We start from the raw sequence: 23,870 nt of genomic DNA on the forward strand, positions 1-23,870 counted from the left end.
AGATGGAAATTTTGTATGATCTTATAAAGAACTGGAAGTCAGAGACTTGTATAGGTACTAAAGAGTTGAAACAGGAAAATCCCTGAATGAGAGGGATGTGTGTGCTATTTTGTTTATTAATTCTTTGGGAATCCATTATGCAGAGATGTAACTTTACTCAAAGTTTACATATCTTACTTTTCAACTCTAAGATCAACTTTAAAATTTATACTTCATGCATTTGCCGATTAGTTGCTTTTTTAAATGGATATAGTGAACAGTTTCCCTGCATCGTGTTTCGATTACCTATTTCTGCAATAGAAGCTGGCCCAAGATATAGTGACTTAGAACAGCAAGGGTGTACTGGGTTGGCCACAAAGTTCGTTCAGCAAGGGTGTACTGGGCTGGCCGAACGAACTTTCTGGCCAACCAATATTACTCCTTGCAGTTCTGTGCTCTCACTAGAGCTCACCGCAGCCAGCTGGTGGCTCTGCTTGGATGGCTGCGCCCCTCTCTTCACATAGTCTTTCAGTGTCAGCTTCTCCACCATGGTCTTAGGGTCCCAGGAGAGCAAAACTCACTGCACAAGCACGTATCAAACCTCTGCTTGAATGGCATGTACTGATGTTCTACTGGCCAAAGCAAGGCACGTGGCCAAGTCCAGAGTCCAAGAGAGAGAGGATGAAACGGGGCAAGGCTTCTGGGAGGTGTGATGAATTGAAAGCCATTATTTAACAATCTACCGCAAGTCCCTGTCCATTTGATAAATGTGGGAGACAGCACCGTGTGATTTGAGGAGTGCTATGAAGACACTCCCTCTACAAAAATCTCCCTTTGTTACATTACCAGAAAAAACTACACTGAGAGTTTCACTCCGGCAGCTTAAGGCACCACTTCTCTATAGTTCACTTCAGGAGTATTGTGGCATATTGTCAAAGACAGATAGATGCCTGGCTCCTACATACAGCAACTGAATCAAATCACTCCACCTGGTTAAGAGTGGCTGGGTGGCAAATTCCATTTCCAGTAACGATGGATTAACTCTTGGGAGACCAAAGCAAAAGTGGAGCACCGGTTCCCAAGGAGTAAGAGCTGGACGAGAAAGTAACTCATTGACGTTTTCAGATCCCTCCTTTCCAAGTCCTGCAGAAGTGGTGTAGCTCTCCAGTCTGGAGGGTGGGAATTGTTGCCAATGATTGTTTTGTTCTCTATCCTCTCAACCAAAACTGAGAGAGAGTTTCATTTTAATATCCTCTTATAAAAAACTTTAAATGACGAATGCTTAGGAAGTTACATATTCCTTTACGCTGTGTTTTAGGTAGGCACTATCACGTGAATGAAAACAGTTGCTGATGCCGTTAGGACTTACTCTTGTTGAAGATATCGGATATTATAGATTAGCACATAATTTATTTATTCATTTGAAGTCCATAAAATATTTTAAAGGAAGAAAACATGCTAATGAAATACTCACTGGTGATTAGGGGAAAGCAATACCAAATCTATCACCAAACTTAACTATGAGCTGGCTTAATTTCACCTCCTAAACTAAAAAGCCTTCTAAAGTTGAATAAAGCAATTATTCTAAAGGTGGAAAAAGCAGTTTACCACGAGCCTTTTCTTACTGTGAGTGTTTCCGGTACCAGCCCAGGCCTCTGGAGGTCTCACAGGAGCAGCACGTTGGCTTTCTCATCTCTCTGTGCTAGCTGAGTATTCTGTACACAAACTCTCCCCTGCCTACGGAAGAGAACTTGCTTGCCCTTCTAACTTCCTCGGGTCCTCTTGCCCATGTGGCAAAAGCAAGGGGAAAAATAGCAGGCCTCGTTGTGACTTTCCAGGTCTCAAGTTGAGAAAGTAATTCACTCAGACCACCTCTTCTTTTCTTCAGAGAAGCTTACAGGGCTTCCCTGGTGGCGCAGTGGTTGAGAGTCCGCCTGCCGATGCAGGGGAGGCGGGTTCGTGCCCTGGTCTGGGAAGATCCCACATGCCGCGGAGCGGCTGGGCCCGTGAGCCATGGCCGCTGAGCCTGCGCGTCCGGAGCCTGTGCTCCGCAACGGGAGAGGCCACAAGAGTGAGAGGCCCGCGTATCGCAAAAAAAAAAAAAAGCTTACATTGGCACACATAATTGTTACAAATGCTAACTTCAAGCAGATGCTCAAGATTATCTATTAACCATTCAAACAGGCACCTGGCTCCTTTTGAAAAAGTTCTATTTTTTTAAGGGCTACACCCCCTTTTTATTTTTGGACACTGCTTTTGAAATTCACTTAAAAATAATTGCTTCAAAATGAGCAGGTAAAGGCATTGTTGAATGCACTGGGTGATGCAATTGGAGACAGGAAAAGCTGGGGGCTTTCTTCCATCTGCACGCCTCAGTCATCATGCAGATCACATCCATGCATGTTGAGCAGAGAAACAGCACTGATTCGATTCCTAAGACCGGACCTGTAATTCTGGCTCTGTCATCAATTATTTGTGAAGTCTTGAACATGTCATTTCACCATGTAGGAATTTATTTTCTGCATGGTCAAAATAGGGTGGTGGTGTGCTAGCTGATTTCTAAAGTGATTGCCAGGTCTAACAGTTGACGATTCTGAGCACACTGTACTTTGCTTGGTACTGACTTGATTTGGTCTACTGTTTGAGGTCAGAAATCTTTTGATAACCTTCCCATCAGTAATTGGAATTAAATTTCTTTTAAGAAAATGCTACACCAATGTTTTAAGGAAATAAGGAGATGGAGGACTGTCTTTATGTAGCAGGAATGCATTAATAATACATTAATAATTTGCAGACATTTCTTCTTGAAACCTAATCTGTGAACCTCTATGGGATTACATATTCTTCAGAGGTTCTCTTATAAATTACCACAATTGGACAGTTAGGAACCTATTCACGACCACACCAGGTAGGTTAACAAATTACTTATAGTTTTATTCTCTGAGGCAACTGCAACCCTTTTACTATCCACAAAACTATTCTAAATACAGAAGATTGGAACAACGCATCACTGAAAAGATGCCAGTTAAAAATGTTCTGGGACTTCCCTGGTGGCACAGTAGGTAAGAATCCGCCTGCCAATGCAGGGGACACGGGTTCGAGCCCTGGTCCGGGAAGATCCCACATGCCGCGGAGCAACTAAGCCCATGTGCCACAACTACTGAGCCCACGCACTGCAACTACTGAAGCCTGCATGCCTAGAGCCCGTGCTCCACAACAAGAGAAGCCACCACAAGGAGAAGCCCGCGCACTGCAAGGAAGAGTAGCCCCTGCTCGCCACAACTAGAGACAGCCCACGCACAGCAATGAAGACCCAACGTAGCCAAAAATAAAAGAAAAAATAAAGAATCCCTGGATCATTTTATTAAAAATCTAAAACTAAAAATAAAAATGTTCTGAGACTGGGCATCTTAAACTTTACCACGCACAAACCACCTGGGAATCTTGTTAAGATGCAGGTTCTGAATCAGTAGGTCTGTGATGGGCTACGAGATTCTGCATCTCTAGCAAGTTTCCAGCTGGGGCAAAGGCTGCTAGTCTTTTGAGTAGCAAGGCACTAAGGGACTGGATAAAATATGTGTGGATTATGTAGCATTTATAAGTCAGTTGGCCCATTATAAAGATAGATAGGCTGTACACCACTTCCAAAACACACTACCTGAGCTAATGTAAGAAGGTTCTCTTTCCAAATAGCACATCAATGGAATGGCATGTTTCTACTTTAAATATTCATGACTTGTCTTCCTCTTGTTTCTTTCAAGAGTTTTGACATTTACTTAAGTAATTACTGTCACTTTCAAATGGCGGCCCATATTTTTGTCCTTTGTGAATCTCCCTATGTTATGATTCATGCCTTTGTTCTGTTTCTACTCTTGGAAGCTGCCTTTATCCGGTTTGCCAGGTGGATTCTGCACATATCCAGAATTAATCTCCGTGGCCCATCAGAGTGTAGCCAACTTCATTTAATCAAGGGAAGAAGCAGGGAGGGAGCCAGTGACTGCGGGGACAGTTTGGAAGGCTGATGACCAGTGTAACTCACACTGATCAGACAAAACAAAAAAGCCACTTTCTACTCACGTCTTTTTAGAACTAGCAACGCCAGAATCTTAGTGTGTTGTGCTAAGTCCATTGCAAAGAGTTGTCTTCTAGACACACAGATTGACATGTTAGCTTCAAAGAGTCTTTGTTTCTCAAGATTATCCATATTACACAATATTTCAGAACTGACAAATTGTCTTCCTCTCTCTGTGAGTCCATTTGGGATTTGAGCTGTGGGAGATGTTTAAAAGGAACGGGAGGTACTCCTAACTGTGCTAAAATCTCTAAATATATTATTAATCCTCTAAGCCTATTCAGTGTATTTAACACACAGCCAGTTATGCATGAATCTCCTATGAATGGCTGATTTTGTTTTATTAAAGGGAAAAGTCATTTTTTTTTGAAAAGTCATTTTTTGATTAAGAAGCAGCTCCTTTTTTTAATGAACATTCTTTTGGTTCTGCTATACAGAAATAAATCACCAAAGCTTTCTCAGTAACGGCCGCAAATATTTTGTACTTGTGCACTTCTAAAATAAAAGTTGAAGTCACTTTAAGTCGCTCAATCAGTCTCGGCCAAGGTTAACTACATTTGGGTATTAGCACGCTACTGCGTGACACAGTGAGCTGGCAGAACAGAAAGTAATGGTCCAAGTTTAAATGTTCATAGGTTCTTTATTGGGGGCGGGGAGACCTTAAGGCAGGCAATTAGCAAATACTTTACATTTTAATTTTTCAGGTAAAGAAACCCAGAAGAGGTTAACTAATTTAATCCAAGATCTCAGTAGGTAACATCGCCAGGGGAGAAGCTACTATTTGATGCTGTCACTGTAGCAGCTTAAATGGGGGGTGGGGGTGGGGGTGGGAATTATGTTTAAAAAATGACCTCTTGACAGTATTTCTTGAATGTTGATAATATACGTTGCTTTTCCTCCTGGGAGGCATTATATCTCCTTCTTTCCCCGAGAGATACAAGAGCAATCCTTAACAGGCAGCTTTTTGTTACGGCTCAATACTGTTGCATCTGCAGACATAGAGAACAGACTTGTGGTTGCCAAGGGGGAGGGGGGTTGGGAAGGGATGGGCTGGGAGTCTGGGATTAGCAGATGCAAACTATGATATATAGGATGGATAAACAACAAGGACCTGCTGTATAGCACAGGAAACTACATTCAGTATCCTGTGATAAACCATGATGGAAAATAGTATAAAAAAGAATGTATATATACGTATAACTGCATCACTTTGCTGTACAGCAGAAATCAACACAACATTGTGAACCAACTATACTTCAGTAAAAAGAAAAGTGTTGCGTCTGAGTACCCCCATGCAGTAGGCTGTAAAACGCCTCCCATCCTGTTGTAAGTGACAGAATCACACACACACACACACACACACACACACACACACACACACACATCCTTCACAATCAGAACTTTCCAATTCTGCCAGGCCTCACTTGGAATCATCAAGGTCGGCTGCATGACGCCAGGGAGCATGCCTGTTAGGGAGGAACGGTTCTCTGTGGGGCGTGCTGACATCTCGCTACGGAATGATTTCAGTGCTCATGCTCTGACTCCTCCCTTTGGGACTACAAATCCATCGTGACGCACATCTGCAGGGGAAAAATAGCTCACCGTTTCATTTACTCAGGCGCAGCCTTTTGGGGCAGCCTCTGGTCCACTTGAGGCGAGGTCTGCGCCCTGTGTGTATGTGATCGCAGAGCACAGAGAACACAGGGCTCCTGCTCTGGCTGTCCTTTCCTGGGCTCACTTCCATGCTTCTTTGGCAGTTACTCTTTTGAGTCTCCCTTTCCCAAGAACCTCTCAGCTCTCGAAATTGCATGTTTACCTTCCTGTATCTGATGGATGCTATTAAGTATTGCTTATATAGATTTAATCTTCTTTTCCCTTGACTCAGATCATCATGTGTGATGTTTTCTTTCCATTTCAGAGTGACCTAACACTTGAGATTTGCCGCCACCAGTCAGTCAAGTAGTCAGTGTCTGTAGACCATCGCAACGCACTAAGGAAGCTTGCTATCCACATGGGCCTTTAATGCAGTACTCCAGGGCTTCGAGGGCACGAAGCAAGGAGGCATTCTCTCCTGGCTCTGTGATGCCTCTCTGTGGTGAGCATACTAATACTGGGGAAAATTATATTGGCAGAAGATGACTTCTTTAGGATTGCTCCCTAATATTGATTCTAATACAATGAATAATATCTGATATTAGAAAGGAGACTCATTCATTCTCTACTCAGCATCCGTATCACTAGTAAGGAAAGTTTTGGTCTTTCCTATCGGAGATTGGGGATTTTATACAGTGAGGCTTGAAGTGGCAATAATACATTTAAGTGTCTATTCCATAAATGAAATAATGACTTCTGGTGCACATTTCACCCTTGAAATGGTACTGGTAGTGTCATCTCAAAACCGGATGATTAGAATTATAGTCCAAATTGCCATTCATTTCCTTTATGATACTATTTAAGAACTTTTTGCCTACTCATATGTCATGAAAATAGTATCCTATTTTTTTTCATTGCTTTACTTCTACATTTATGTCTACATTCTGTCTGAAATTAATTTGGGGGAAAATGTGGGGTAGTAGGCAAGAGTCATTGCTTTTTACATTTGGGTATTTAAATAATTGAAAATATCCTTTCTCCCCCTGCACAGCAATTTGGTCATCAATCATGTGACTGTATATGGGTGAGTCTGTTTCTGGACTCTCTATTTTCTTCCAATGGTCCATTTGTCTCTCCCTGCCCCAGTACCACACAGACTTCATTCCTTTAGCTTCATAATAAATCTTGACATCTGGCATTTTCCTCCAGCTTTGGGCTTCTTGAAGATTACCATGGATATCCTGGCCTTTGCATTTCCATGTAAATGCTACAGTCAGTTTGTATATTTTCACAATGATTGAGATGGCATAAAATCTATACATCCATTTGGAGAGAAATAGTATCTTTACAATATTGAGTCTTCTAATCCACGAATATAGTATATCTGGAGGAGCAGTGTTAAAGTTTAAAAAGATCTGCCTCCCTCCAAGTCAAGCATTTAGTTGAATGCCAGATACGTCCTGAAAAAATATGTGAAGAAGGTTAATATTAGCTTCACTCCTGCTCTCCACTCTTTTTGTCTTCTCCTCTCCTTTTCCTACCACCCAAAGCCCAGGAACTTCACGAATTCTTTTGGGTGTCTGGCATTCATCTCAACCAAACTCTGTATTTCTTCTCTCCAATCAAAACTCGCATATCATACAGTAACACGATACAAAATTGTCATGAGTTACTCATTTAAGAAATATTAGTTATGTTGGGAATTCTAGGCATTGTATCAGGAAATATTTTTATTGGTGTATCAGTAACTATGATCACAATACTGCTGCGTAACAAACAACCATGGAATCTCAGAAGCATACAGCAATAAGCCCACAGATTTGAAGATGAGCTTGGGGATGACTAATCTGGGAGGGACTAGGACGGGGAGGTTCTGCTCTCCGTGGCTCTCATTTTCTTCCCAGGAATAAGGAGATAATAAATTCTTCTCATGGTTATAGCAGAGGTGCAATTGATAAAGTCCAACCTCTCAAGTATTTTTCAAGCCTCGTGTCTCCTGACATCCCATTGCCTAATGCAAGTCAGTGGACAAACCCAGAATCAAGGGATTGGGCGAGTATACTCCACCCACAAAAATGCGGGGGTGAATAAATAATTTTTTTTGAATAATTTTTTAACAATAACTTACTATACCACAGTTAGGAAATCTTACAAGTTCTTAAACCATATGAGCTTGTTAACAGCCAACGTATAATCAAATTCCGTTTCAGTGAAATAACAGAAATTAACAGGTATGTTTATGTTGCCCTAAGAATTCCTTTGTTTCATATGTATCCAGTCCACATTTCATCAGTGACATGATCTCTTATGAGTCCAAAATTCATTTTATTAATCCTGTCCTCTCTTACAATATCAGTTCACCGTAACTTCAAGCTGACCGAACTGACTCCCTCTCTACACTTCCCAGTCTCTGAGAATGGTCCATCCAAATCTCCAGGCAGAAGTCTAGGAAACATTCCTGATTATTTCCTTCTCTTGGTCACTCCTTATACTCAATCAATCCCCAAGTGCTACGGGTTATCGTTCCTAAAATTCTCTCAGATCAGGCCACTTCTTTTCAGAGTTCAGGCTACCATCATTTTTCATCTAGTCTACTGCACCTGCCTCCTAACTGGTCTCCATAATTCCTCACTTGATTCCCTCAAATCCAAATTCCATACCTTAACTTAAGTGGTTTTTCAAAAATATAAGTGTGATAATGCTATTCCTCCTGCTTTCCAGCCAGATCCCACAATCCAGCCCACTTACCAACTGGATAATTGTATCTGAAACTGCTAATTGCCCCCGTTATCCATTCTTCCCTTTGAACTTTAGTAATAATATCGTTGAGTTTTTGCTGTGCATATGATGATCAGGTAAAGACTGCATTTCCATTCTCTCTTGCAATCATATTACTTGGTGCTGGCCAAAAGCGTATGAGCAGAAGTGATGAGTGAAATATCTGGCTCATTCACTTTGAAGGAAAGGAGCATGCCTTCCACACTCCTCCTGGAATACAGGCATGATGGTAGGAGTTGGAGTGGCCATTCAGACCATGAGAAGGAAGCCGTGGGTTGGAGATTACAGAGTAACAAGATGGAAAGGGCCTGGGTAGCCCACACTGTAAATCTGTCTTATCTCCCTGGATGATTTATGATTGAAGTTACAAGAGAGAAGATGAATATCTATCTTATTTAAGCCACTGGTATTTTGGAGCCTATATCCTAATATTATTGACTTCTGCCCATCTTTACTGCCAGATCATTTATAAGTTCCCAACCTAGCTAGTGATCCTTGCTTTGTCACACGTCTCTGCCCTTACATGTGTGCCCCACTCATCTACTGTGTTAACTTTCCATCCTTTCAAGATTCGGCAAGTCTTTCCTCCTCTGGAAGCCTCACTAATGGCTCCTTCTGTTGGTTATTTAAAAAAATATCTGTCCCATGGTCTTCCATAGCATTCACACTGTGCATTAATCTATTAAAGCACTTAATACACTGTGCTGAAAATCGGATTTGCTTCTCTGCTTTATTTTAACAAGTCTTCTTTCTCAACTGTCCCACCTATTCTCTTACTGAGGGTTCCTGTAGGGCAGGTTTGGTCTTTATTTATTTTTTTATCCTGGACATTTAACAGCTGGCAATGAGTAAATTCATGTTAAATGAGTAAATGGATAAATGATTTCTCTGCACACTTAGTGAGTGTATATCTTCTTGGGAGGTTTTGTGTCTCCTAGGAAGAAGGAAACTAGTCGAGTCAAAGCATTTGTTAAATTAGATGTTTCTGACTATAAGACGCTGATGAAAGAAATTAAAGATGATACAAACTGATGGAGAGATATACCATGTTCTTGGATTGGAAGAATCAACGTCGTGAAAATGACTACACTGCTCAAAGCAATCTACAGATTCAATGCAATCCCTATCAAACGACCAATGGCATTTTTCACAGAACTAGAACAAAAAATTTCACAATTTGTATGGAAACACAAAAGACCCCGAATAGCCAAAGCAATCTTGAGAAAGAAAAACAAAGCTGGAGGAATCAGGCTCCCTGACTTCAGACTATACTACAAAGCTACAGTAATCAAGACAGTATGGTACTGGCACAAAAATAGAAATGGAACAGAATAGAAAGCCCAGAGATAAACCCACGCACATATGGTCACCTTACCTTTGATTAAGGAGGCAAGGATATACAATGGAGAAAAGACAGCCTTTTCAATAAATGGTTCTGGGAAAACTGGAAAGCTACATGTAAAAGAAGGAAATTGGAACACTTCCTAACACCATACACAAAAATAATCTCAAAATGGATTAAAGACCTAAATGTAAGGCCAGACACTATAAAACTCTTACAGGAAAACAAAGGCAGAACACTCTATGACATAAATCACAGCAAGATCCGTTTTGACCCACCTCCTAGAGAAATGGAAATAAAAACAAGAATAAACGAATGGGACTTAATGAAACTTAAAAAGCTTTTGCACAGCAATGGAAACCATAAACAAGATGAAAACACAACCCTCAGAATGGGAGAAAATATTTGCAAATGAAGCAACTGACAAAGGATTAATCACCAAAATATACAAACAGCTTATGCTCAATATCAGAAAAACAAACAACCCAATCCAAAAATGAGCAGAAGACCTAAATAGACATTTCTCCGAAGAAGATATACAGATTGCCAACAAACACATGAAAGGACGCTCAACATCACTAATCATTAGATAAATGCAAATCAAAACTACAGTGAGGTATCACTGGTCAGAATGGCCATCATCAAAAAATCTAGAAACAATAAATGCTGGAGAGGGTGTGGAGAAAAGGGAACCCTCTTGCACTGTTGGTGGGAATGTAAATTGATACAGCCACTATGGAGAACAGTATGGAGGTTCCTTAAAAAACTAAAAATAGAACTACCATATGACCCAGCAATCCCACTACTGGACATATACCCTGAGAAAACCATAATGCAAAAAGAGTCATGTACCACAATGTTCATTGAAGCACTATTTACAATAGCCAGGACATGGAATCAATCTAAGTGTCCATCGACAGATGAATGGATAAAGAAGATGTGGCACACATATACAATGGAATATTACTCTGCCATAAAAAGAAACGAAATTGAGATATTTGTAGTGAGGTGGATGGACCTAGAGTCTGTCATACAGAGTGAAGTAAGTCGGAAAGAGAAAAACAAGTACCATATACTAACGCATATATATGGAATCAAAAAAATTAAAAAATGGTTCCGATGAACCTAGGGGCAGGGCAGGAATAAAGACGCAAACATAGAGAATGAACTTGAGGACACAAGGAAGTGCGAAGGTTAGGCTGGGACGAAATGAGAGAGTAGCACTGACATATATACACCACCAAATGTAAAATAGATGGGTAGTGGGAAGCAGCTGCATAGCAGAGGGAGATCAGCTCGGTGCCTTGTGACCACCTAGAGGGGTGGGATAGGGAGGGTGGGAGGGAGACGCAAGAGGGAGGGGATATGGGGATATATGTATACATACAGCTGATTCACTTTGTTAAACAGCAGAAACTAACACAACATTCTAAAGCAATTATACTCCAATAAAGATGTGAAAAAAATTATATGTTTCTGGTCTATTTAGATATTTTAGGTATGCTTCAAATGAACTCAGGTTGGAAACCTCTCTTTTTTTATTCAGATAAAAGAAATGGAAAATTTCTCAGAGGGGAAAATTACTTAAGTGTGAAGTATTATTTTGATTTAAAATAAAAGTCAGTTGCCTGGTAAAGTACCAGGTTTTATCGGATCTCAGGAAGAGACCAAGTATTCCCTACACCTATTATATTCACATCTTCTAGATTTCAGTTTCTTTGAATTATCTGCCTATTGAGATTTTAAAAAAAGAGAAAAAGAAAAGGAAAAACACCCACTGTCTCTGAACAGAATGCATCTGTGTTTGAACTGCCTTTGAGGACGTACCTCTCTGTAGCAGCCACGCATATGTGCCTTCCTCAGCTGACACTTGTTTGTCTTCATCTAGGGGATTGTCCTCTCTCCTTCCTCCTTGAAAGGCCATTTCCTTTTTCTCCCACAGCCCAAAGACAAGTTCCTTTTGATTCATTCATTGGCAAAAGGAAAGTCCCAATGACAGAAGATAACAGGACCTAGAATTGTTACCTGACAGTGATGTTTGAAACCCTTTACCTTTCTATTGCCTTTGAGTGATAGCTAAGTCTCTGGGCAGAAGGTAGAACTGAAGATGCTTACATATATTTCCATTTTTATGTACCTAAAAGCCTCAAGATTTGGCTTAAGAATCCCTTTAGTGTACTTTTTCAGTTGATTCCTTTTTCTGATAATAATTCAAAGTTTTTTAAACAATGTATGGTCATCGTAGAAAATACAGACAATAGTCAAATAAAACTAATAAAATTTAAATTATCCCTGATTTCAATAATACATGCATTATAGAAAAATAGACCATAGTTTAATAATAATATTCAAACTATCCATAAGCTCAACATCTAGACAGAACCACTATTAAAGTCTCTCTCTCTCCCTCCCTCCGTATGTATGTATACATATATAAAATACACAGATGTATACACACACATTTTTAAGCAAAGACATAAACATATTGTACATGTTGTTTCTTAGCCTACTTTTTCACTTTATAATATATAATGAACATTAACACTTTCCTTCTTAAGACAACCCTCAGAATGGGAGAAAATATTTGCAAACGAAGCAACGGACAAAGGATTAATCTCCAAAATATACAAACAGCTCATGCAGCTCCATATAAAAAAAACAAACAACCCAATCCAAAAATGGGCAGAAGACCTAAACAGACATTTCTCCAAAGAAGACATACAGATTGCCAACAAACACATGAAAGGAGGCTCAACATCCTTCTTAATTATTCTTCCACAATATTATTTTAGGGGCTGGATTACATTCCGTTGTGAATTATATAATAATCCATTTACTCAGTCTATACTTGGTACATATTTAAGCTTTCTTCCCTCATGAACATAATTTTAGCAAATACTCATGTAAGCAGATTTTCAAAGCCCTGTGATTTCCTCCCCCCTTAGGATAAATTCCTAGAAGTAGATTTGCTAGATCAAAAGATCTGCAAACTACAAATTAAGTCTTTTCATATGCCTTGCCAAATTGCCTCTTCTGGATCTGTTTTAGTACTTATATATTGCTTTTCAGTTATAAGCAATGTGTCTCATGAGCATATTCCGTCTCTTGCTCACTTCCTATGATCTCTGGGAACCCTGAGGGACAAGGGATGTTATGAACTGTGGTTGTGCTAGCTGCTGGCTGTGCAAGCAGAGGTGAATCCGTATCAGACACACACTGGTGTTTGCCTTGCTGAGGTTCATCTTTACAGAGAGATGAACCCCTAAAATCTTCCCTTAGCTCTCATGGTGGCACCTTGGGAAAGCGCTAGCCAGAGTTTCAAACCTCAAGTCAGATGCCATGTCAGCAATAGCTGAAGGGGTGCATTGCTGGTGTTTCATTTTTAAAGGCTGGTCAAAGTACATGCCAATGGCAGACTTCCCATTACCGCTCCTAGCACAGCACATTGCTCCTAGTAAACCGTCAGTCAAGATCTGTTGAAAATTAAATGGATAGGTGAATGAATGCTGTCTGTTATTCTTGATGTGTAAAAGTGTCTATGTATGGCTGAAGGACTTGAGACTCTAGCCATGGCTGGGGGGTAGCCGCATTCTTCTTGAGTCTCACTTAAGTCTGTGGGAAGATATGAGTGGAGCTAGAAATGTAAGTCAGAAAGAGTAAGACTAAAAATTATTACACAATATCACAGTTCTGTCAATTAGTTATGAATAAGGTGCGTGGGATGGACCGATTAGGACTGGCAAGTTTGAATAATAATGATAAGAATGACAAGCCTAATTAATCCTGGAAATGTTGGTGTTTACATTTTTAGGGAATCAGATTGGCAACAAGTCTTGTGTGACGGGAAATAAGACTATGCCCATTAGAGGGGATCAAAAATCTCTTTGGAATCCTGCCTGATCGTACACACACACACACACACACACACACACACACTACTTCTTTGATGATATGCAGAAGATGCTAATTATTTGGCATTTTTAGAAAACAATCTGTATTCATTATCTATTGCTGCATCACGAATTACTCCCAAATTTAGGGGCTTAAAACAGTACACATTTATTATCTCAGTTTCTGTGGGTCAGGAATCCACATACGGCATAACTGGGTCCATTGTATCAGGGTCTCTAACAAGGCCACTGTCCCCTCAAGGCTAACTTAGAAGGACGTGCTTCCTACCTCACTCATGAGGTTGTGGGACCCATATTGGACTGAGGGCCTCAGTTTCTCATTGTCTGTTGGTCAGAGGCCTCTCTCAGTTCCTTGCCATGTGGTCTCTCCACAGGTCATCTCTCAATATCATATCTGGATTTATTTGCACGAGCATATGAGAAGGCAAGAGAAAGTCAGATGGGAGAAAGTCAGATGGAAGAAAGTCACAGTGATTTGGAATTTTTGTTACTTTCAATCGAGGAAGTAACATCCTATTACTTTTTCTGTATTCAATTTTTAAAACAACTTGCTATGGTGGTCCAGGCATACTCAAAGAGTATGGGTTATACATGGGTGTGAATACGAGGAGGTGGGGCTCCTTGGGGCCATCTTAGAAGTTTGCCTGCAGAATCCACAGAACCCATGAAGGGGAGTGGGTATATCTCTGTATCTAACTATCTGTCCGTCCATCTGTCCATCCACCCACCCATCCATCCATCCATCCATCCATCCATCCATCCATCCATCCATCCACCTACTTACCTATGCATCTTTATTAAGATTCCAGTAGTTAAATAGCTCATGGGGAATATCTGCGGCATAGATTAGCTTTATAGACCTTTATCACCTCAAAACTAATTATTCATTCCACCAACTATTTCCTCATCCTCTGTCCTCCATAGATAGCACCTTGTTTAGCATCAGATTGAGAAGGATATTATGGCAGCAGCAGCAGCAGCTGGAAGACCAACAAACTTTGATTGGGCAACTAACTTCTCTATGTAAGGAACACGGAAGGACTAAAAGGATATTAAGTTCATCCATCCTTTTCTTTTTAATTTAATGAGCATTTATTGAGTGTCCTCTACCTACCCATGCAAAGCATTTGAGAGATACAAAGATGACTATGAATGTCTCATTGAATGTTTGTCTAGTTAAAGTCATTAAAAGAGGTCCAGAGCCCATGCTTATGGGGAGATTCTAGACTTGTCTGAGCAAAGAGGAGGTGCTACCCAATTTGGTCTCCCTATTCAAGTCCTTCCCCCAACAGCTCTCCATTGCAGTGCAGCTGGGCTGACCTCCACAGGCTGTGTTGGAACCTTCATGGTAAGCCCATGCCATCAACACAGCCAGCGCTAGAACAGTGGTTCTCCAAGTGTGGTGCTAGACTACCAGCATCAGTATCACCTAGAAAGCTGTTAAAGATGCATATTCTCAGGCTCATTCCAGACACCAAATCAAAATTTCTAGCAATTTGTATTTTAAGGAGCCTTACAAGTGATTCAGTTTGACAGCCACTGACCCAGAAGATCTTTTGCCCTTATTTCACAGTAAACAGTTTTTTCTCCCAGTCCCAGAGATTACTTGGATTCCAATTCCAAGATGGGCTTAGCCCCAAAGCCCCCTAAAAATGCTGACTTGGAAATCGCCCTTTCTTCCATTGTCTTTCAGCTGCCGGTTGCTTCTCCATCTTTTCCCCTTCGGCCTTCTATGTACTCTACTGTACCCCTGTACAGGCACTCTTGCTCTGGTCTTTAAGCCACTGATAAATAAAATTCAAGAAGCTGGCCATCTCACTATGGAGAAAGAGGCACACAGAACTAAAGCATGTTCAGAATGATATAAATCCTAGCCATGATCAAGGTGGAGATAAATGTTGGCAGAATCCAGGGGAAAGATGATTTTGTTCCAGCTGGGAGGATTAGAGAAGGTGTTCAAGAAGAGACAGCACTTGATCTGAGCTTTGGAAGATGAGAAGCATTTTTATAGGCTGAGAAGTGGGGGAATTAGTGTTTTGACGTATACCTGAAGTGATGGGTGGAGTGTATGCTTAGAGGTAAAACGCTGCAGGCACCACCACTGGACCTCTAGCGTTTCCCAAGTTGTAGCATTATCTGTTTTAACCTAGATTCATTCTGATCTGCCCCAGCCCCCCGTTAAGAAAGCCCATTGTCCAGATTTTCCTCTCCTTTCTCGTCTCATAAATGTTCTGAATTTTCTCCTCCATGAGATTAGCATCTTATAGACAAGTTGGAGCAGGGCACATTCACAGCTAGTGGAGACAACTTGAGAGTTTAGAGTCTGGGCAAGACTTAATAGTTAAAATCATATGAAAGCAAGTTCACTTTGGTCGTAGTCTAGTAAGTCATCAGAGCAGGCTTATCATCTTATGGATCTGGGTGATGAGCTGAGGAGTTTGGTTGGAAAAGAGGAGGGAAGTGGGTGGTTAAGAAAAGTGTTTAACTTCCCAAAACGGGAAAGAGCCCAGAGGAGGAGATAAATGAGCATTAGTGATCTTGTTTTGCTTAGATTTAGAATGTCATGATGGATTACAGTGATTATTAAGAGGGGAAAATTTTGTCCCCGAAGGGACATTTAGCAATATCTAAAGACACTTTTGGTTGTCCCAGTGCGGGGCAGGGAGCTACGCGGCATCTAGCAGATAGAGGTCAGGGATGTGGCTCAAAATCCTTCAATGTGTGGGACCGCCCCTCCCCACCACCCAACACCAAAGAATTATCCTATCCAACATGTCAGTAGTGTTGAGGATGAGAAGCCCCAGATTAAAAGTACATTCCATTACAATCAGATTGGCTAAAATAAAATATAGTGACGCACAAGTGCTGACAAGGATGTGGAGAAACAACAGAATCAGTCATGCACTGCTGGTGGGAAAGTAAAATGGTAGAGCCACTCTGGGAAACAGTTTGGTAGTTTCTTGTAAAACTAAAGCTGCAGTCATCATAAGACTCAGCAATTGCATTCTTGGGCATTTAATCAAGAGAAATGGAAACGTAAGTTCCTACCAAACCTGTGCACAAATATTCAAAGCAGCTCTATTCAGAATACTGCCAACCTGGAAACAACACAGATGTCCTTCAACGTGTGAAGAGTAAAACAAACTATGCTACATCCACACCACAGAACTTGACTTAGCAGTAAAAACAAGAGACTATGGATAACATGCAACAAACTTGGACGAATCTCCTGAGAATTATGCGGAGTAAAAAAAGCAAATCCCAAAAGGCTACATGTTATAGGATTCCATTTATATAACATTCTTGACATGAAAAAAAGTGTATAAATGGAGAAGAGATTAGTGATTGCCAGGACTTAAGGACAGGGAAACAAGAGAGCAGGTAGGAGGTAGTTGTGCTTTGAAAAGGGCAATACGGAAGATTCTTGCGGTGATGGAACTGTTCAGGATGTTGGCTATAGTGGTGGATAGACAAACCTACCCATGTGATAAACTTGCATGGAACTAAACGAACACACATACACACACACAAATGAGTACAAGTAAAAACTAGGGCAATACCCTGGTTGTGATATTGTATTTTGGTTTTACAAGATGTTACTGAGTGAAACTGAATAAAAGGTATGTATGATATCTCTGTATCATTCCTTAAAACTGCAGGTGTATCTATAATTATGTCAAAAGAAAAAGTTAAAAAAGAAGCTAGCTCAGATCCACATACTTTGAGAGCATGAACGGTTTGTTTTGCACAACCTTTCAGGAGATTATAACTTTTCTTTTTCCTGATCAAGGCCGTTGTGATTTTTGTCTTCTTTCCTCAAATTAAATGTAAGCCCTCAAGGTAAAACAAAATATATTCACCCTTATCGATAATTTCTCAATGTCGCTAGATCGGAAAATTACAGTGACCCCCATCCACCTTGCCATCTTGGCTTGCAAATGCCACCGTCCCTACTAATTCCACATGCTTCACTAGGCTAAGAAAACATAGCCTGTTGACATCAATACAAACACAAAGTACTTGAAATAAGGCCATCCGCATCTCTAGTATACTGTGATTCATAGAAGAAGAATAAAAAACATAAGTTCAACAGAGATTATAAATATAAAAGTGACCTTTAAAGAAAAGCAAAGTTCTCAAAATAGCTCTTTCACTCCAAGTTTTAAATATTCAACATTCCTCATTAATATGTTTCTAATTAGAACTCCATAGACATTACTCATGTAAACGTTGAGCCTAATGTGTTTGTTCTGTTAATTTGTCACTGCTAAGAATATGTGTTTATTTCTTCAGGATGAACGGTGATTTGCTAAACTGGTTCCGTGTTGCAGTTGGGCTAGTAGCTTTGCGTCTAATTCAGAGCCACTACAATTCAGAGTGATGGATCAAAGATATAAAACCTGCTTTGTAACATGAGGGACACTGCTATTTCTGAAACTATGGGAGGTAGAAAGCAATAGGAGAGTGTGAGGTTAGGTTTTTCAACTCTCTGATGGTAGATTTCTTTGACAAATAAAAGATAATCATAGTCTACATGTCAGGACAAGATAGAACCAGAGTGTCAGCACAATTTCAGAGAAACATCTGGAAAATCGCATAGGACGATGATACTGTGTGCCTATCACAGGTGAAAGAGAATTTCTCTTAGTTAACGAGCAATATAGTTGAGAAATTATTTGGCAAAAATTTCGGAGGATAAAATTTGACTAAGTAAGGCTCAATAATCCACTTGCTTGACTAAAAGTGATGTTTGTTTTCAACACTGATTTTGATAACTGAATGAGTGTGTCTTACTGCCCAGGAAGATACTGAAAAATTGTTTGATGGTAGGTATCGTCCTCATCCTGTTTTTAATGGGAATGTCTCTATTTTACTACTTAGTAAGAAGTTTGTTCTTGGTCCTTGAGAAATATGCTTGCTCCCATTAAAGAGACACATTTTTATTCATCACTTACTAATAATCCTATCATGAATTTTTGTTTCATTTTAGCACATAAACCCATTAAAATGATGATATGGCTTTTTTCTCTTTCATTTGTAAATTATTTCCTGATGTTGAATTATCCTTGTATTTCTGATGTGTGGTGTATTATTCTTTTAGAATCCACTTTAATATTCAATTTGCTAATGTTTGCAGTATTATTCATAAATAAGATTTGTCAATAGTTTTCTTTCGGGCAATAGGGCTGTCATCTGATTAGCATGTCCATTAGCTTACTCTCTTTGAAATAAATTTGGGCTTTTATCTTTTTTTTTTTGGAACAGTTTAAATAGAACACAGATTATCTTTTCTTTAAAGATATGATAGCACTGTTCCGTGGAACGAGCTGGGCATAATGGCTTTTGCAGGGGAAGGGAGAATTTTCACAATTAAAAAAAAACTTCCTTTATGGTCTACTCAGGCTTTCTAACTGTACTTGGGTCAGAGTTAATAATTTTTGTTTTCTTTGAAAAATATTCCAGTCATGCATATTTTCAAAGCTATTGGCATATAACTGTAATTCTCTTGCATGCTTTTAAATGCCTTGGGCAAAGCATAATTTGAACATACTTAACTATACCAGCTATTGTATCGAAAAAATATCTGTATTTAGGAAGGCTGATATCCTATCCTAGGTGTGGGAAAAATGAGGTCTCACTCAAGTGTCCTCTACTTTCAGTAAGGCTTGCTTTAAATACAGTCAGACTTGGGAGATGCTTGGATGACATGTATTAAAGGGAACCAAAAGCCTCTTTGCTTCAAATTCTTTGCTAGTTCTTGATCTCAATAAGAGTGAATTCCACCAATTAATCTCTTCTTTAGATTAAGACTTCAGAGGTAAAGTAAAAATATGCTTTACGGAAGGAGTGTCACATTCTCCATTTTATCTTATCACAATTTTGTTTAGTTTGAACAGATCCCTGGACATCCTGGTGGGATATATACCCATGGATTTCAAATTCAAATAAAAATGGGCCCAAGTGCCTGCCCTTGAGAAATCTATCAATGCCTATTGTTTTATTCCAGACTTTGTATTCTAGATTTTATTCCATGCCAGGCAACCTACACCTAATTTCTGCCTCCAATTTCCTTGCCTGTTTGATTTTGGATGTTTAACCCCGGACTGTGATCTCTGGCTAAGGCATAACCCCTCAGCAGGAATATTCCGAATCCCCACACTAGATGTAGACTTGAAAGTGCATGAACGTCCATCGACCACAGATGAGCTGGTGAAAAGTTAATTAACAATGAAGTAATTAAGAGCCAAATAACAGGGCCATCAGCATGCACGGTACCAATAGCTTGGAAATTTAGTTATTCATTACCCCTGAAATTTGTACTGACTAAGATGCATCTTCACGGCTTCCTGGCATCCGTTTACTTCCTTATTATATGCTGAGAGGATCCTTCGGACTACCTAACAGCAAACCTAATGAAACTAGAAAGTTAGTTTTCCTTAATTCTAAAAAATGGAGTCTAGGGACACCACTACATAGGGTATATAGCTAAGAGCCAGTAGTCTGAAATTCAACTCACCACGTTTAGCTCTCTCTATGCATTGTCTCCAACTGCTCTAAGATTGAGCACAATACATATTGATCCTTTACCTTCCAGGGGTGTTTTTCATGGTGTAATGAGCTGCTTGTGTCAAGTTCCTTAGAGAAAGCTACTGCTAACATACAGCACTTCAAAATGCATGGAAAGACGAGATAGGGCACGTTCAGGGTGGTATGGAAGACATACAGACTGCCAGCAAACACATGAAAGGATGCTCAACATCACTAATCATTAGAGAAATGCAAATCAAAACTACAATGAGGTAGCACCTCACACCAGTCAGAATGGCCATCATCAAAAAATCTACAAACAATAAATGCTGGAGAGGGTGTGGAGAAAAGGGAACCCTCTTGCACTGTTGGTGGGAATGTAAATTGATACAGCCACTATGGAGAACAGTATGGAAGTTCCTTAAAAAACTAAAAACAGAACTACCATATGACCCAGCAATCCCACTACTGGGCATATACCCTGAGAAAACCATAATTCAAAAAGAGTCATGTACCACAATGTTCATTGCAGCTCTATTTACAACAGCCAGGACATGGAAGCAACCTAAGTGTCCATCGACAGATGAATGGATAAAGAAGATGTGGCACATATATACAGTGGAATATTACTCAGCCATAAAAAGAAATGAAATTGAGTTATTTGTAGTGAGGTAGATGGACCTACAGTCTGTCATATAGAGTGAAGTAAGTCAGAAAGAGAAAAACAAATACTGTATGCTAACACATATATATGGAATCTAAAAAAAAAAAATGGTTCTGATGAACCTAGGGGCAGGACAGGAATAAAGACGCAGACGTAGAGAACAGACTTGAGGACACGGGGAGGGGGAAGGTAAGCTGGGATGAAGTGAGAGAGTGGCATGGACATATATTCACTACCAAATGTAAAATAGATAGCTAGTGGGAAGCAGCTGCGTAGCACAGGGAGATCAGCTCAGTGCTTCGTGACCACCTAGAGGGGCGGGATAGGGAGGGTGGGAGGGAGATGCAAGAGGGAGGGGATATGGGGATGTATGTGTATATATAGCTGATTCACTTTGTTGTGCAGCAGAAGCTAACACACCACTGTGGAGCAATTATACTCCAATAAAGATGTTAAAAAAATGCATGGAAAAAGAAATCAATCGCGGCCTTATCAAATAAGATTAGAATACAGTCACACACACCACTTCTTTGTATCCTGAGGAAAATCGCACTTTTTGGGGGGTTTTGTTTAAATCAAGGAAGTGTTAAAGACTCGATTCTCTTTTCCCCATTAGTCCCAAGAAGACAGGGGCAGGGAAATACAGAGTGGACATGCCTGGATAGAAGAAAGCCAGGGACTGACTACATCTCAGCTGTGCAGGCTAGTGCCTACCCAGGATGGTTCCGCAGGGGGAAATGAGAGGGCCGCATTTATTCTATCCACACCCCTCCTTAGCTCTGGTTGATGCTGAGCTGTGCTGCTGGGTTGTCAGTTCAGAGCGGGAAAGGAAGCTGCCTGTTAGCTTATTTTACATCAAAGCGAAATTGACTAAATTAGTCACAGTGGCCTGTATTTTAATCCTTCCTTTCAAATGTTTCAGAAAGTCTCCAGGTTTGTTTCTGTTTCACAGACTTAAAAGCTCACACACCTAATATATTAGCTTTGGTGTCTATTTCAGAACCAAAAACAATGCTTGAGCTCACAAGGAGTTGGCGAGTAATCATAATTCTTTCCAGCTTCTGCCTCCCAAATTAATTCCTTGCATTGGAATATACCCTAGACCAGGGCTTTCCTGATATTAAGGTGCACACAATCCCATGAGGATCACGTTAAAATGCAGAGTCTGACTCAGTAGGTCTGGGTGGGGCCTGAGATTCTGTATTTCTTTTTTTTTATTGGAGTATAATTGCTTTACAATGTTGTATTAGTTTCTGCTGTACAATGAAGTGAATCAGCTATATGTATACATATATCCCCTCCCTCTTGGACCTCCCTCCCATCCCCACCCCCCATCCCGCCCATCTAGGCCATCACAGAGCACCGAGCTGAGCTCCCTGTGCTATACAGCAGGTTCCCACTAGCTAGCTATTTTACAAATGGTAGTGTGTTTATGTCAAACCTAATCTCCCAATTCGTCCCATACTCCCCTTTCCCCAGTGTCCATATGTCCATTCTATACATCTATGTCTCTATTCCTGCCCTACAAATAGGTTCATCTGTACCACTTTTCTAGATTCCACATATATGCGTTAATATACAATATTTGTTTTTTCTCTTTCTGGCTTACTTCACTCTGTATGACAGACTCTAGGTCCATCCACATCTCTGCAAATGACCCAATTTCATTCCTTTTTATGGCTGAGTAATATTCCATTGCATATATGTACCACATCTTCTTTACCCATTCATCTGTCGTTGGACATTTAGGTTGTTTCCATGTCCTGGCTATTGTAAATAGTGCTGCAATGAACATTGGGGTACATGTGTCCTTTTGAATTATGGTTTTCTCAGGGTATGCCCAGTAGTGGGATTGCTGGGTCATAGGGTAGTTCTATTTTCAGTTTTTTAAGGAACCTCCAAACTGTTCTCCATAGTGGCTGTATCAATTTACATTCCCATCAACAGTACAAGAGGGTTCCCTTTTCTCCACACCCTCTCCAGCATTTATTGTTTGTAGATTTTTTGATGATGGCCATTCTGACTGGTGTGAGGTGATATCTCACTGTAGTGTAGTTTTTGACTTGCATTTCTCTAATAATTAGTGATGCTGAGCATCTTTTCAGAGATTCTGTATTTCTTTTTTTCATAAATTTATTTTATTTTTGGCTGCATTGGGTCTTTGTTGCTGCGCACGGGCTTTTCTCTAGTTGCGGCGAGCGGGGGCTACTCTTGGTTGCGGTGCGTGGGCTTCTCATTGTGGTGGCTTCTCTTGTTGCGGAGCACAGGCTCTAGGCGGGCAGGCTTCAGTAGTTGTGGCACACGGGCTCAGTAGTTGTGGCTCGCGGCCTCTAGAGCACAGGCTCAGTAGTTGTGGCGCACAGGCTTAGCTGCTCCACGGCATGTGGGATCTTCCCAGACCAGGGCTCGAACCTGTGTCCCCTGCCTTGGCAGGAGGATTCGTAACCACTGCGCCACCAGGGAAGCCCCAGATTCTGTATTTCTAAAACAACTCCCAAAGCAATGGCTGAACTGCTCTTCCACACACCACAGCACAAGGAGTGGAGCCATATTGTCGCACAGAGGTGCTAACTGTTCCTTAAATGTCTTAGAATATTAAAAAGGAAGAAAAAGTAAACAAGAAGAAGAAAGTAACCAGACAATAAAGGAAATATGGGAAGGTCTAGATTTTTAGACATTAAATGAACAACAAATAATTTACTATCACTGTGCAAAACACTCCAAATCAGAGGTGTGCTGATGTGATGGGCCTGCATGTCCAATCATTTAAGCTATGTACAATAAGAAAATAGAACTAGTAGAGATAAGCAGTAACTGCTTTGAACATGGATTCCATTTCAGTCCCCAGATGGATAGAGATTTTCATTCTCTCATGATTCCTCCGGTAATGAGAAAAAACTCCTGAAGGGTGACATAAATGGCCTTCAAGAGGCATCAGTGTTTAAAGACAAAACATCTTTTACTTCAAGGTTATTGGGGAGAAAAGGAGCACTTCAGATTGCA

The 23,870-nt window shown here is 40.4% G+C and overlaps 1 long non-coding RNA gene across 1 annotated transcript in view; it reads left to right on the forward strand.

Moving 5' to 3' along the window:
• The window catches only part of LOC125962886 (uncharacterized), a 309,781-nt gene extending 288,642 nt beyond the window's left edge, over positions 1 to 21,139 (forward strand). The window contains exon 3 of the long non-coding RNA XR_007474707.1: positions 20,709 to 21,139. This is a non-coding gene — a long non-coding RNA (uncharacterized LOC125962886). The remainder of the gene's footprint in view (positions 1 to 20,708) is intronic.
• The last annotated feature ends 2,731 nt before the right edge of the window (positions 21,140 to 23,870 follow it).

This window comes from Orcinus orca, chromosome X (assembly GCF_937001465.1).
Source record: "Orcinus orca chromosome X, mOrcOrc1.1, whole genome shotgun sequence".
Classification (NCBI taxonomy): domain Eukaryota; kingdom Metazoa; phylum Chordata; class Mammalia; order Artiodactyla; family Delphinidae; genus Orcinus; species Orcinus orca.